Source organism: Rattus norvegicus, chromosome 1, assembly GCF_021556685.1.
Source record: "Rattus norvegicus strain SHRSP/BbbUtx chromosome 1, alternate assembly SHRSP_T2T, whole genome shotgun sequence".
Taxonomy (NCBI): Eukaryota; Metazoa; Chordata; class Mammalia; order Rodentia; family Muridae; genus Rattus; species Rattus norvegicus.
The window spans coordinates 137590002-137606205 of NC_141534.1; the positions used below are offsets into that span (position 1 = coordinate 137590002).

General features: G+C 42.1%; 1 long non-coding RNA gene across 9 annotated transcripts in view; it reads left to right on the forward strand.

Moving 5' to 3' along the window:
* LOC120099851 (uncharacterized) overlaps window positions 1-16204 on the forward strand; it is a 178459-nt gene that overhangs the window by 40808 nt on the left and 121447 nt on the right. For 5 of the 9 annotated variants that reach the window (XR_015647112.1, XR_015647106.1, XR_015647104.1 and 2 more), the window contains exons 2-3: window positions 9893-10005; window positions 15551-15660. The exons of 3 other annotated variants lie outside the window; for them this stretch is intronic. This is a non-coding gene — a long non-coding RNA (uncharacterized LOC120099851). The remainder of the gene's footprint in view (window positions 1-9892; window positions 10006-15550; window positions 15661-16204) is intronic. One more of the 9 variants, XR_015647100.1, reaches the window with a different exon arrangement.

The following is a 16204-nucleotide window of genomic DNA, read 5'->3' on the forward strand; positions in this document are numbered from 1 at the left end:
GGCTCTGATATACAGAATGGAATTATCTGAAAGGCCTTCATGCTAAGTGTGCAGAAGCATATGACTGAGTGTAACCATTGGCTCTCTCCTGTGCATCCACAGTCTTCAAAGAACCTGGGACCAAGGGTAAAAGTTACTGTTTATGGGTTCCAAAGCTATTCATAATAGAACAGACCTAAGTTGTCATCGAGCTTTGAATGAGAGAGGGAGCCAGTCAATATTGAGCTAAGGAAAGGGGGAGATTTTAAAAAAGAATAAAAAGCTAGAACCAAAAATAGATGGGCTTAGAGGGCCTGAGAGAGAGAGAGAGAGAGAGAGAGAGAGAGAGAGAGAGAGAGAGAGAGAATGGTCCATGGCCATCGTTTAAATCAGACACTGGAGTGCTGGCTTCTGATTAGTTTGTTTTCCTCTTTCCTTCACACTCACAACTTGCACATATAAGTCTGGGAAAGTCCATAATCAGGATAGGTGACATTTCTAAACCTATGGTTTACTCCACAGAAAAAAATTCTTGGGCATGATGAAAAAGTCAACCTGCCTATGAGGCAAGCAAGGAGAGGTGTGGGCTCAGCGGACCTGAATTCTGGAGAACAGCGATCTGTATTGTAAGACAGGGAAAGGGTTGAAAACCAACAAAACAAGAAACGGCACACACGGGTGAAGGCAGCACATTTCCACCGTGACCTGTGCTGGGAATCAGTTTATGCCTTGGAGCATGAAATTTGATTGTAATTATTTTAGCTTGCTTGGCTACATATGTTATTGATGATCTTTCCTAAAAAGCAGCAGCCTTATAGAATTCCCGCCCCAGTCCTTGACTCAAAGACCTGTCAGGTATCCATAATGGAAAATAAACCGTGCGGGCCTTCTCTATCGATCGCTCCACGGAAACTCGCTCATCCTCAAGTATGTGTCTCAGGCTTTCCACATCACTGGGGTAGAAAAGCAAGGTTAACGTTTTCAAACTCAATATTTATGAAGTGTGCAACAAGCTCATGGTTTATTGCTCTGAAGCCCCATCTGTTTTAGAATGTACGAAGCTCAAGAAGACATTTTGGCTCGTTGATGGCAAATATGAAAACTTGGGTTTATGAGTTGGGACAAAGAGTCATATGACCGAAATGATGGATCTGCATATGGAGATAAAGACCCTGAGAGGTCATCTATGTGTATAGGTTAAAAAGAAATGGCAATTTTCCATTTCTTCTTTTTTTTCCCTCTGAACAAATGAATAGGCTTGCCAGCTATGTCCATCAGTGACAAGTCAGTCAAATGTACCAGCTAATATAAGATAGCAATGTCCTAGGGCATCCGTTCTCTGAACTGCAAAATGAAGGCACGTAGCAAACATGAGCATGGGTATGTGCAGCGTCTTTAGTTGTGTCTTCATATGAAAGCGTTTTCCTGGTAGGCAGAGAACATTCCTTTTTATAATTCAGGAACTTCATGGCACCGTGTCTATGCTTTCTGCCACTGGGCTTTGGAAGTTTCTCACTCCCATTGGAAGGAATCTGAACTGACACTGGAATCAGCCCTGGTGATATTATGCACCTCCCTCTAGTTGCTCTTCTGAAAGAGTTCGATCCAGAAGCTCTGGTGGCTGGGACCGTATTTTTCGATTTCCCATTATGTTTGCCATTCAACCACTTAATGCAAACCTACTATGTGCTGTGCGTCTAGGCACAACTCTGCAAGAACAAAACCACTACACTTGCAAGATTTTCATGTTCTTAGATGAGGCCAATATTTACACAAAATGCAGTGAATTCTTGCCCATTCCTCCAAAACATATGAAAATGGAACAATGAGAAGGAGCTCAAAGACAAGGCCCAGAAGACAGGGGCCTTGACAAGGGCTGTCGGGGAGAAAGGGTTCCTGGGGAAACATTTCTGAAAAAGCTTTGGGAATTCGGTAGGAAGTGAGTAATCCATTTAAACAGAAGGCATCTCAGACAGCAGAAAGCCCTCTATTTGTTAGTGGGATGCCTTTGAATGTTCTCAGATATATAAGGTTTTCATTCAGTGAACAGTAAGACAGTAAGAACAAGGAATCTAAACGAAACTTGGTTCTGTGTGTCTTTCCTCCCAGTAAAGATATGCAGATCTCTGAGAACTGAGGCCAACCTGGTGTACGCAGCAAGGTCCAGGACACTGAGGACCACACAGTGACTGCCACAAAGCAAAATAAAATAACATTTTTAAACAGTGGGGGCACACATTTTTAATGCCAGGACTGATGAATCAGAGGCAGGTGGATCTCTGTGAGTTCACGGCCAGCCACGTCTAAAACTCACTACTAGTTTAAGTGAATTCCAGGCCAGTCAGTAGAACTATGTGAGGGAGCCTCTCCCAAAATAATGGGAAAAAATTAATTAAAATTAAAAATAGGGATTAGTTCCCTGTGTTGATACATGTCTTGAGTTGTTCCTCCCTTGACTCTTCTTGGCTCCACTCCGATTTTTTTTTTTTTGCAATTTGTTAAGACTTACTTATTTTACTTCACGTGTAAAATTGTTTTGTCGCATGGATGTGTGCACACCAGTACTTGTGCCTGGTGCCCTTGAAAGTCAGAACTGGAGCTACCGATGTCTGTGAGCTCCCACGTGGGTGATGAGAACTGGCCCAGGTCCTCTGCAGGAGCTAGTGCTTTGATCCCTGAGCCATCTACTCAGTCTTCCACTGTGATTTTCCACCAGAATTGGTTCCAGAGCCTGGCAAGAAAGCTTTGTAAAGTCATTGAGAAACTTGAGATCATGAGCTACTGTAGCACAAAGGGACACCTCACACCAGGTTAATTCCAGGAAAACACGTGAATAAATGGAAGAGAGCTCTGACCTAAGAGCATAATAGTCAGAGCAGGGGATGAGAGAGAAGTTGGAGAGCACAGAGGAAGAAGGAAGGATATCCTTTCTGAACATGTTTCCTAAATGACTCAAAACCACAAATGCCTATGAGGCATGGGGTGCTCAGAGGTCTGACGGCAGGGAAATACCGAAGAGGGAAGTGGAGAAAGCTCACACATCTTTCTGCGCTCGCTCGGATACCCTGCCTTCTTTCCTTTCCTCCCCGTTGTTCCCACCTGACCAGCTTCGGCGGGCTCTCACCCCTCCCCTTATGAGATAATTTCCCTCTGCAGCCTTTGTTCTGCAAAGTCAACGTGGCTTATGAAAATCAAGTTGTATTCTGTATATTTAATACATCATCTGTAAGGATAATCATCCTGGAATCTGAACTTGTTTCTGGTATCCGGCTCCACTTGACAATGATTTATGAACCAGCAAACAAGACAGCTTCATTTTCATAAAGCAAACGGAACCTTCTGGGCCAGGAGGAACTGGGAAACTTGTTTTGACGAGGAAACTGATACAAACATGACACAAAAGTCAATACGACTGTACCGCTGGGCTCTCATTTTACAAAATAACTTTTTTTTCCACACTCCAGCAGGATGACAGCTGAGATGTTGCAGTCCCAGATAGCCGTTTTTAGCTCCGCTAATTACCCGCCCAGTGTGAGCATGAAGGACCCTGGAAAATGGAAATAAGCACATGACAATCATCCCTACAGAAGTGTCAACACACGTTCTGCAATCGGCGACTTTAAAACGTTCAAAGGCAATATTTTATAGTTTCTATTGAGCATCCTTAATCCCTTAAAGACGAGACAACGTGACTTGATTGATGTACGGGCATCAGTCACCATCAGCTAATGGGACCCAAAATGAAAATTTACGATATAATTTAATAACGTACGTGAACCACACTGACCACTGTGAATAAAGACTTGTGCCCACGTCCACATTTGATGTATGCATCATTATAATAGCCACCCTTTGTCCGTTCTTAGTGTTTGGGGGGATAAGGACAGATTCATACGAGAGAGGATTCATGAAGAAAGGCCACAGTTCTCTCCATAGCCAGAACTTGGAGTGAGTTCTCTTAGTCCCAATCAGTCTCCTCCTTTGTATAATGATGGTATGAGCCTTTAGTTTTGTTGAGAGAGGAAATTATGGGATATCATGGGACATTATGGTCTTAGTGCCTTCTCTTGTTTCTGGTGGCACGTTTGGCTCAGCAGGAGACATGGAGTGCTGTCACCTTTTTCCATACAAATGCTACAAACTACTCCAAGATGCAGGACGAAAAAGATTTCTCTAAATCCCCTCAAATTACTCAGTGACAATGACCTCCAGTTACATGCTAAACACACCTGGGAGAGACAGGATGGTGATATCTTCGGTGTCTCAGACAGCCTGAAAATTGTCCTCCAAAGAGACAGGCACATAAAACAATGAATATTTTAATGGACTGCATTTGGCTAACTTAAAGGTCTGAATAATTGATTTGAAATCATAATCTTTATACATAATGGTAACTCTTAAGTTCTTATGGAAGTATTCCATATAAAACACTTGAGAATTGATTATAATTTCCAGATTTATTACATAATCTCTGCATAGCTTGGGTTTACATCTCATGCTATAAGGCTATATTTTATTTGCAGAGCGAGATGTACAATTTAGAGAACTGCCCATTTCTGCATATACTAAAATATTAGTTGGTCGTTGTCAGAATTCTGTTATTTCTTAATAAGAAAAGAATAGAGCTGTTTTTTATTTTGTTTTTGTTTTTGTTTTGTTTTGTTTTGTTTTCTTTTTCACGTCATGGATACCTATTTATGTAATTGCTACTTTTAAAATTTTAAAATTTATACTAGAAGATGCATGAGTTATAGGTGTGCAATTTAAATTACCTAGGTTTTAAGAATGTCATTATTCTTTTATTGCATGATTAATAGAAAGCCTGCTACCAATCCATTCTGGAACCCTTCTCTCTCTCTCTCTCGCTGACACTTTTCCATTCTGTCTCTGCACATTCCTGGAAACACCGACCTAAACAGTATAGTTTGTAACTCTCTTTCCTTCATTTCTCTTCTCCTCCATATAAATCTGCCCCGCCAGTATGGGCTATGGATCTGCCGGTTTTCAGTGGGATCAAATGGACCCATCCATGTGTTTCCATAGGCTCCTCTTTCAGCAGTGCTTGCAGATGTTCACATACTTGGCTGACCTCTTCTTTCCTCAAGTGTGCAGATCTCGTCCATTCCGTGTCACTTCGCTCTATTCCATTCTGCTATAGGTGAGCCTGTGTGTCTTTTCCAGCTGTAGACCATTCTGAATAGTGCTGGGCAGAGACACAAGACTTCTCACAGGTTTGCATCTATAGAAGTCAAATTGATGTATTAGAAGGGAAACAAATTTACAAGTGATTAGATAATATTAAACTGTTGTCCAAGAAGATTACATCAATTTATCCTCTATTCAGCCTTAGATTGAAGTCCCCTCGTCCTCCATCTTCGCTAAGTCAAAATAATGAGCTTATTCATTGAAATAAAAAAGGGAACAATTCAATCTATGGGCAATTAGTCATCAAGAGGAAATTTTGATTGGAAGGAGATGGTTCAGTGGGTAAGAGCACTTCTGTGAGCATTAGGACCTGAATTCAGATTCTCAACACGCACATAAAAGGCAGGGTGTGGTCATTCACACGCCTGAAACTCTAGTGCTGTGGGGACCAAGGTGCGGAGACAGGCAACTGTTGGGGCTTGCCGCTGTTCCTTTCAGTGAGCTGCCATTCTGAATGTAATAGGCAGAGAGTGACCCAGCATGGCACCCAGACATCTCCCTCTGGCACTCCTCGGTTAATTAACTCCACACTCACAGTTTTTGGTGAAGCATGAAGAACAACATCCAAATGCTCTGCCTGGGTTTTGGCAAAGAAGCGTCTGTCTTTGAAAATATCCACAGTCTCTCAAATCTCACAGTGTCGAGGTAAAGGGAAGGAACCTTGGGGCAAACCCAAAGCTGGTGAGTCCTTTCTTGTCACAGGGCTCACTTGGGCTTTGAGGGAAAGGAAAACCACAGGGTTTTTCCTGGACGGAAGAAGGGGCACTCAGGGAGCATAGAAAACGGCAGTGGGGAGAAAGCTTGGGCCTAAGCCTTTACATAGGTCTCCGTGGAGAAGCAAGTCAAGGCCAGCGAATAGTTCAGATCCAGCGACCTAAAAGAGTCTGCCAGCCTCTGAGAGGCAGAAAGGGGTGGTTCTGAGCTACTGGCTTCCTGCCCCTTAGATAAGTAAGGCAGAAAGACAGTGGAATGGTTCACCCATCTGTCCAGTCTTATCATTCATATTATTTGATTGCGTACTGTGTCACAGGCCCTAAGTTCGTGGTCATCTCCCATTTGAAAGGAGGGAGTAAGGAATGTTTCTATTTAACAAAAATATGGCCCACTTGGAGCAATGGGTGCAAATAGTTCACTCTAATAATGCTGCCCACCTGAAGGGGGCTGTTTAATCTGAGCTCACATACACAAGGAAAATTCCCATTTTTAAATTGACAAAACAATTTCATGAAAATTTTGCAGAAGATAATACAGTTTCCTTTGTGTGTATGTGAATGAGTGTGTGTGTGTATGTGTCTATGTGTGTGTGTCTGTGTGTGTGTCTGTGTGTCTATGTGTGTCTGTGTGTGTACCTGCATGTGTGTGTCTGTGTGTGTGTGTCTGTGTGTGTGTCTGTGTGTGTGTCTGTGTCTGTGTGTGTGTCTGTGTGTGTGTCTGTGTGTCTATGTGTGTCTGTGTGTGTGTCTGTGTGTCTATGTGTGTCTGTGTGTGTGTGCCTGCATGTGTGTGTCTGTGTGTGTGTCTGTGTGTGTGTGCCTGCATGTGTGTGTCAGTGTGTGTGTCTGTGTGTGTGTATGCCTGCATGTGTATGTCTGTGTCTGTGTGTGTGTCTGTGTGTGTGTGTCTGTGTATGTCTGTGTCTGTGTGTGTGTCTGTGTGTGTGTCTGTGTGTGTGTATATGTGTGTCTGTGTGTTCACATGTATCCATCCCCACTGGTGTAGATATAATGCTGTTTTTCTGGCAAAAATTAAATTTCTGTGATCAAAGTTAGATATAAAACTATTCATAATGTTGGTAGGGTCTATATCCTGTTTTTAAATGAGTTGGTAACTGAACTTATACTGTATTATTATTATAACACTCACAAAGCAGCTTATGTTTGTTTTTGAAATTTCAGACTTAAGAAACAGTTGCACTGCTGAGGAAACTGGGCTTTGCCTCTGCGTTTACTTCAGTGATACAGACAGACGTTCTCTCGTCAACATGCTCATCACTGAAAGAGGAAGAAAGCCTAGCAGGGCTTACCCAAAATAAGGACTGTTTAAATGCACCATGAACCATCGCCTAGATTATAATTGGTGCCAGTTTACACAAAGTGCGAGAGGGAGATGCAGTCATTTCAAAGGCTTCTGATTTAGGTCTTGCCTGTCTTGCAATGCTACTGTAGAGTGTTGATTGTGACCTAGTCCTTTCCCTCCTGCAGGTGTCTGCCTGAGGTCTATGGGCAAGGCAAGTCACATAGAAACCCTCTAGCACATAGCCGATAACTTAAGCAGGCAGGCGGCAAAATTACCCCCAAGGACATTCATTATGTGTTTTCAATATCCTCTAAAAGGGTTGCCCACCCCTAACTGCATATTTATACATATTTACTTACTAATCAATAAAGGAAAATGGCTGCATTATTTTGATTAAAATATCAGGCCTACGTATTACTATAAAATCACATTTAAGAAGCCAGGAAAAAAAAAAGAGAAGAAAAGATAGCAGTCCGTGTAGCCCTCCAGCCTATGATATATGGTATTTCCAGGCTGCGAGGAGAGCAGACACATTAAGAAAATAGTGCTAATGATATTAAAGTACTTTACAAGGCTTGTTACTAGGAGCTGACAAACCTGTCAAGTGTATAATGTAAGAGGCTATCGTAACGTTCTCAGAAAACCATACCTCTACCCCATTTCAGTGCAATCTCCTAATAATGGAGTTGCTATAAATTCTAGCCAGCAATGGGACGGAGCCGTGGCTTCTCACCCCAATGTGAGGACATGATAAATATAAAAGAAAATGGCTGTCAGTTTTGGCGCCCGAACCTTATTACAAAGTCTTAATCTTACTGGCCTCAGCACCTTTTATCACCGCCTTGTTATGCGCTGATGGCTTTTTTATTTGCTGAGAGATGGAGGATGTGTCATTTGATGTCCTTTTATGTAGCCACTGCTCTGTCCTCTCAAGAAAAAAAAAACATTTTATATGTTTATTACAGTAACCGATTAAATACAAGACCCACACTGTTGGCTTAGGTACTAAGGATTGAGGACTTAACAGGGTCTGGATTTAAATAAGTCATTATGAGTATTTATGCGAATGGAACTCAAATCGGAAATTAATTCTTCTCGGCACTGGAACTGACACCTTCCTAATGTTCGTGATTGTTTATTCTTGCCATTATCTGTTATTGGGATTGGTCATTCACGGTTCCAAGGTCAGCCGGAAGTCTCAGCTCTCCTTTTGCTCTTTGCTGCAGATGCCCTGCTTGGAGGAAAGAGACCAAGTAAACAAGTCAGTGAGAACTCGGCTCAGGTTCAAGCTGCTTGATCTTTGAGATGAGATAGACTGCAGTTATCTAAATATTAGTCTGAATATCTCACAGCTCACTTCCCATCTCCTTCATTTGTGGCCAGTGAGAGTCTGCGCATCCCTGAGAACACAGAACCTGCTGGGACTTTTATCTTTGGAAGCACTGCAAAGTGGCAGCTTTGGGGATTTAGGGGAACTGCACATTCATGAAACAGTTTCAAGCTGCACCCAGAGTCTCCAACACAAGGTCTTATCTTCAATTTCTGCCCATGAAAAGAGGAGATTCTGAGTTTCTACACACAGAAGACTTGCTCATGTCTGTTGTAGGAAAATCACACAGTTTTTAGTGTTTGTGTCTGAGAGAGATGTGTGTGTGTGTGTGTGTGTGTACATATATGAACATAATTTTGTACATGAGCATATGTGAATTCAGCATTATAGGTATGTATGTATGTATGTATGTATGTATGTATGTATGTACGTACGTATGATTGTGGGGGCTAGAGATAAACATATGATGTCTTCTGTAGTAACTTTCTTATCTTATTGTAGGAGAATAACTCAGACTGTTACTGACCCTCCCATCATTCAGGGTAGGCTGGTTAGCTCTACTGAGAACCTGGTAGAGCACTTGTTAGCACTTGTGGTCACAGCCTCCCCGTTACTGGGATCACAGACACAGATATACTGCCATGCCCAGGTGCTTACACTGCTAATAGGGATCTGAAAGCAGCTTTTTGTCTTTACTTGGCAAATGCTGTACCCACTGAACCCTCTGCCCCGCCCTGAGATCGCTAGCCCTATGGGGAGGGTGGGGCGTGTACTTCCGCAGTGTCCTTTCCCCAGACGCTCAATAGACACTCAGCCTCACTCAAGGCTTTTACAGCAGAGTCAAAGGCCAAATGAACTCAGAGATTTATTTACATGTACAGTGTGGGAGATTTTCAAATGGTATCTTTACTCTTGACCTACATGTGGTCCATGCCCAAGAATGTAGGGATATGAAACAGGCTGAATTGATTTCAAAGGAATTTGAGTTTTACCACCGTGATCTTCCTTTCTCTAGCTGTATCCAAGCAAACAATGGAGATAGACAGTATTTTTGACATAATGACATTTTACTGAAGGAAAACAACTATCTAGCAAATTGGGAACTGTAGAGGCACGAACCCCATTTCTCCTTTTTTGCTTTTAAATTTTATATACCTGTATGTATGTTTGTTTGATGGGTATGTATGTATGTATGCAAAACTCTGCATGTGTTGGGGCACACTGTTTTGTGCATATAGAGGCTCAAAGTTGATGCCAGGACACATCCTTGATTATTCTTCACCATATTTGTGGAGGCAGGTCTAGGTACTTGGCTATGGGAAAACATAAAGACTCCTTTATGGGTTTTCCTTTTCCTTTTAGGAAATGAAAGGACATAATTACTTCCAGAAATACACACCTTTGTATGTGAGCCGAAAAACCTCCATCATTTCCTTTGTTCTTTGCACCCTGACTTTTCTCCATGATTCTCTTAGGTGAGTATTTAAGCTTGAAATATAGACACGGCATGAGTGGGCACGGACTGCCCCTCCCGTGATTGCGCTTGTAATAAGCCCTATGTGATTTGCCACTGCGCCAAGAAAAAGCTGATGAAAACCCCAACACTTCGGAAGAGGCAAATTGCATGTCTGGAAATTTAATTAAAAAGGAAATAGCCGTCCCTGTATAAAGGTTGGCAGTTCCCTTCACAATCCTCCTCACACTTAACGCTCATCTCCACAAGTACAAAGAGCACTTACTACAGGCAGCTATGCATGCTTGGAAGTGAGACAAAGCAGTGAGGTCTGAGCAACCCCGAGAGGCTGGTCGGCCACCTCTGGCCCCATGCCTACTCCCACTCCAACCTGTAGACATAAACTCTTTGCAACCTATGGCTAATAAGGGTTCAGCCTCTCCTCTAACCCACCACCCAGCAGAGGTAGCAGAAGACAAAAGTAATTAGGACATGGGGGAAGTGGACCTGTTCAGCAATAGTTCTTTGGGGGTGAGTTTGATCTTCTTTGGCAGCAGTTCAGTCTAATAGAAAACACTAGATGTGATTCAGCAGGTGCAGACTAGTCCTCTAAGCAGGCAGACACCAGGCACGAACCAACAGCTACAGTCCAGTCCTTTCAGCAAGTAGACACCAGGCAATGGTAGTTCTCAGTACTGAAGAAACTGCCATGTTTGGCAGAGGGCCTGAGGTGAGGCCCCAGAAGAGGCAGCTGCCATAGAAACCTCACAAGCAGTTCTTGGGCGAGTTTGTCTCAATGACAGTGTTACTGCAAGTTGAGCTCAACAACACTATGTAAGGCAAACCAATACATGAGTGTCTCTAGCGAAGAATAGTGAGGTGGAGGAAAGCAAACCAAGGCTCAGTGCCCTATTGTCTCTGGGGTCATATTTATACTCCCTCATCAAGTGTCCTTTCACATGTTTGCTTCAGCAAGACATCCTTTAAACTGTTTGCCCAGAAAAACATTTGACATAACTAATGTTCCAAAGATCTAGTCGTTTCCACTTCACCAACTCTACTCCAACTCCTACCCCAACTGACTACAGGCCAGCCCCAGTAACTGGCTCATAATGAACAGCATCTCACTGGCTATATATATATATATATATATATATATATATATATATATACATTCTTCAACCTATCTGAGCACCAGCATTCGCAGTAATATCCAGTACAGTCTACCAACCATTTACATGTAAGTGGTTTTTGTTGACTTTTGCCTGTGTGTGTATGGGACATCACCAGTGTCAAGGTCGGAGGACAACCTCAGGTATTAGTCCTCATGTCCCACATGCTAGAAATTCATTACTCTTGCTAACGCCATGCTAGCTGAGCCAAGATCTGCCAGGAATTCTCCTGTCTCTACTTCCCATCTTCCCACGGGCTTACGTACAGGTGCAATCATGCCTGGCTTGACATGGATCCCGAGAATCTAGCCTCCAAGTCATTCACCTGTGCATAACAGCTTCTAAGCACCATTCAACATCTCCAGCCCTTGCGTTCTCATCACCACCTTCTATGGCAGCTGTAGCAAACATGCCCTAGTCCCTTATTACACAAAAGCATGGAGGTAAGAGTTGCCTTGTAAAACTCAAGATGTTCAGCTGAATTTGGATCTAGGAAAACAACAGACATTTTAAATAGAAGTATATTGCAAATGTTGCATAAGACATTTTTACTGTGAAAATTATTTGTTTTTTATGCTATGTATTCTGGATACTGATATATATATATATATATATATATATATATATATATATATGTGTGTGTGTGTGTGTGTGTGTGTGTGTGTGTGTGTGTGTGTGTGTGTGTGTGTAGGTGCCACAGCTTCTTTGTGAAGATAAGTTAACAATTCATGGGAACTCTTTTCTCCTTGTACTGGGTGGGTCCAGAAGACTGCTCGGGTCATTGGTTTGGAGAAAAGCCACTGTAGCTACAGAGCCCAGGTCACCAGGTTGATACTTTAGATTTTTATTTTCTAAACATGTAAACATTAAATGAGGGTGAAAGAAATATTCATCAATCAGTACAAGCAATAAGGAGCAGAATTGCTACCAGACATGGTCAGATTGGCTAATACTCAGTATGTATGTATTAATTCCTTTAATTTTGACAATGTAAGATAACTCTTTACATTTACTAGAGGAGAAAACTGAAGTTTCTGAGAAGTAAGTCACTTTTTCAAGCTAACACTTGTGCCAAGTAGCAGAACTGGGTATATAGTTCATGTCCAGATTTTATGGTATTTATTACTTGGGGCTCAACTCTGTTTGTTGAGTTCCCATTAATTGCTTGTTTCAGGTAACTGGTTTGCCATTCTAACTCACACTTTGCAAAGTGTGTACACTGTGGAATACAGCCTGCACATGCTCAATGTGACCTAACAAGGCTGTTCCCACCAGAACTGCTTGCTAGAGATGGTGCTGACAAGGGTATTCTCATAAATGACCATGGCCCTTTGTTGGGAGTGTCCCTATCATCATGCAGATCCTGCTACTCACTGCATGAGGACTCAGATGCAGATGGAGAGATACCTAAGGAGTCTGTCAAGGTCCTGCATCTTCACTGCTGCATGGCACTGTAAGTCAAGAGGGAAATTAGCATCTCTGGAGGAACTGCCACTGCAGCAAAGTCTTAATTACCCTGTTGTGACTACCTTATAATCACATGACTAACACCATGGTCACACATTCGCAGGAAGAGAAGCAGTGACAGGGATGCTAAGTGGCTTCTTTTATGGCTGTTTATCTGAAGAGGGAGAAGACCTTCCCCCAACCATAACTATAGTGCAACAGAATGAAAAGAACCCCAACCAAGTTAAGGCAGGAGCACTTTATAACAAAGAGACATCAGCATAGTAGCTAAGAGATTCCATGGGTATCTCCCTAGGTCTACTCCCATCCCACCAACAGGAGGAAATTGTTAAAAGAGTTAAGGAGGAGCTTTCCATGTCAGAGCTCAGAGGGAAAGATGGCAGGTTTCTAATTTTCCTTTTTTGCCATAGTTAGGCCCAAAGGAACGCGCTCATGTGTTGAATTTAGAGTAAATACAACCAGGACATGGTAGTTAAACTCAGTCTTTGGTCCTCAACTCCCATCTTTGAGGATGCTAGATCACAGTGGACTTGGAACTGGAGGAGAGTTCGAAAGAAGCTACTATTGACTTCACTCCAGTCTTCTCTGTTTAAACTTGGCATGGATCCAGTTTAAAGAAAGGTATACGTGTACCCAGGAGCTCTATGCAAACAATGATGAAGGAGGGACAGCTGAACTTCCACAGCATTCATTAGGACTAGAAACAACAAACACCAAAGTTAACGGGGAGAACAGAGTTCAAACTTCCTGTCAAAGAAGTGTCAAAGTAACAAACATTGGTTGGCACTGTGAGAAATGACTACACCAATCAGAATGCACCAGTGCGTCTGAGAAACCCAGACATGGTGCACAGGTTAGACCAGAAACAAATGACAGATGAAGGGGTTTTCATGCTAACAGTCACATAGACACGAAGAAGCCCAGAATAGAAACATAGCCCAAGTGGCTCAAGATACTATGGGTACACAGAACTTCAACTCATCATGGGTCTCCATTACAAAGTTCCCTGCTGTTAAGATGGCAGAGGCAAACACAGGAAAGGGAAATGAGAGCTAGAGATATATCGAAAGTGTTAGACTGCTGCTCTATCATACAAATGATTCTGGGATTCAACCTTCGCACTACAGACAGCTGATAGGTTGATATAAGTCTATAATCCCAATTCTCAGACAGGAGACCCAGAGGATCAAGGTCATCCTCAACTACACCTTGAATTTGAGGCTAGCCTGAGATAGAAGACAAAACAATAGAAAAGAAGACTAGTTGAAAGATGGAAGGAAGGAAGGAAGGAAGGAAGGGAAGGAGGGAGGGAGGGAGGGAAGGGAGGGAGGGAGGGAGGGAGGGAGGAAGATAGATAGATGATTGTGTCTCCTCAAAATGGGAGACATCTAAAAGACAGACTTGTTCTGAAGCTCTTACATGATATGATAGCCTAGCCCTAAGGAAGAGTATAATTAAGGTTGTATAACTAAAATTACCCAATGACTCTTATACTCCTTTGCTTCTTACCCATAACACAAAGGGAGCAAGAGACAGTGAGGAATGTCAAACGAGTTAACACAAAACTAAAGTGTTTGTACTCTGCCTCTGACTCTTACCACTAACCACCATCCGAACCAGACGTCTGTTCTGTAATATGGGCTCCATGAAAGAGTTCAACAATAAAAGATAGCCTTGTATCTGAGCTTTAAATGTGGTCTGTGGATGAGGAAAGACCAGAACCAGAAGATAGGAGTGAGCTGCAGGCTGTAGAATGTTGGACAGAGGGTAGTTGGAGACAGGAAAGGAATGAAAAGCTCAAATCAAATTTGATTGATTTTGTCTAAGAGTTCTCTACTGAGGCATGGGCTAGTTCTTTAAGAGTCTGTGATAGACTAGAGCTTTGATGGCTGTGATTGGATGAGACCTAGCTATATACCATAGAAGTTAGATTTCTAAGTTATGTAGCTTGGTATATTAACATACTGTTAAGTTCATTACACAGGAACCCAAGTATGGACAAGTTCAGTCCAATGGCCTCATGCTTATTTAATTTAACAGGTCTGGATGTGAATTTAAAAGATGCTGAATTATTTATGAGTCAAGCATTGACTTAGTCAAGGAGAATGGAAAAGAATGATTTGCAAATTACTCATACAGCTAGCTTTTAAAGGATCATGTGACATTGCGAGAGTTCAAAGTACCCTAGTCTGTGCCATGTCCTTCTTACATAGAGGGCTGTGCTTGACAGGAGTCTCTGAGATGAATATTTAGCCCCTGGGTCTTTCTTGTTTTTAATGGTGTGTGTGTGTGTGTGTGTGTGTGTGTGTGTGTGTGTGTGTGTGTACATCAGTAACACTTGTTACCTGACGTGGTTGCTATGAATCAAACTCAGTTCTACTGCAAGAGCAGTATATGCTCTTAAATGTTAAGCCAACTCCTCATTCCCAAGACGCCATCTTTCCAAGCTTTGAGAGGAAATATCAAAGAATCTGGTACAAACATGCACATTAGAAAGTAGAGTAGCTATTCCTGCTTAACCCAAGCATGGGGAGCTTAAGGCTGGTTCTGTTTCCCTACATCTCTGCCTTGATCAGTCCATTCTTACAAGCTAGCTTTCTGGGAATACACTCTAGCACTTCCAGGTTCTCATCTCCTATCTCCTCAATCTTGCTTTGCAGTCACCATCCATGTGTAAAAACTTCCAAGAGAGACACAATGTACAGTGAACATAAAATATATATGAAATTGTGTTCCACATGTTATGCGCAAATTGAGCAGCTTAATAGTACAGAAATTGTATCTCACTGCTCTCGTGATGAGAAGTCTGAAATAAAGGTCTCCCTGAGTCACAGTCAAGATGCTCACCAAGATTTTTTTTCTGGAGGCGCCGGGCAATGAATTTCATGTTTGTGACTTCTAACTGCTAGATACAACTTATTTTCTCAGACTCCACGAAGAAGCCCTGTAATGAGAACAAATTGATCCATCTCTCCTGTGACTATCTTTCCCTGCAAAGAATCCCTCTGCTCACACGGAGCCCTTTCCAATAATCCAAGGTAATAGTCCACTTTAAGGTCAATCAACCAATAGCATAACTCTGTCTGCCATATAGTTTTTCTTCTGTCATATAGAAATATATTAAATTCTGTTCAGGTTGTGAATATCTCTGTAAATCAAGGGACCACAAGTCTGCTATCTGGATCCAGTCAGTTTGTCAAGAGAAGTAAAGTAGCATGGTGGACCACCTTGAATCATTTCACCCTACAACTACCGGAACCATATCATACAAAAAGGGAATTTTAGAGGCCACAAAAGAGAAGTTTACTGTTTTTAAGAAGGAGGAACCATGAAGAAGAAACACTTGTCCTGTGCAGATTGATAATTTAGTCAAAACACAATTTCAGGCAACACTGAGGAACAAAATTCTCCAAAAGAAAAATCCAAGAGAACATCATAGGTTAAAAATAGATTGCTTTTCTACTTTGGTGATCTTGACCAGTCATATCTTTGAATTTACAATTGGAACTATCATACATGAACTATGCTATATTGCGTGTTTATAGCTATGGCCCCCAATAGCAAGAACGTGTGTTATTGTGA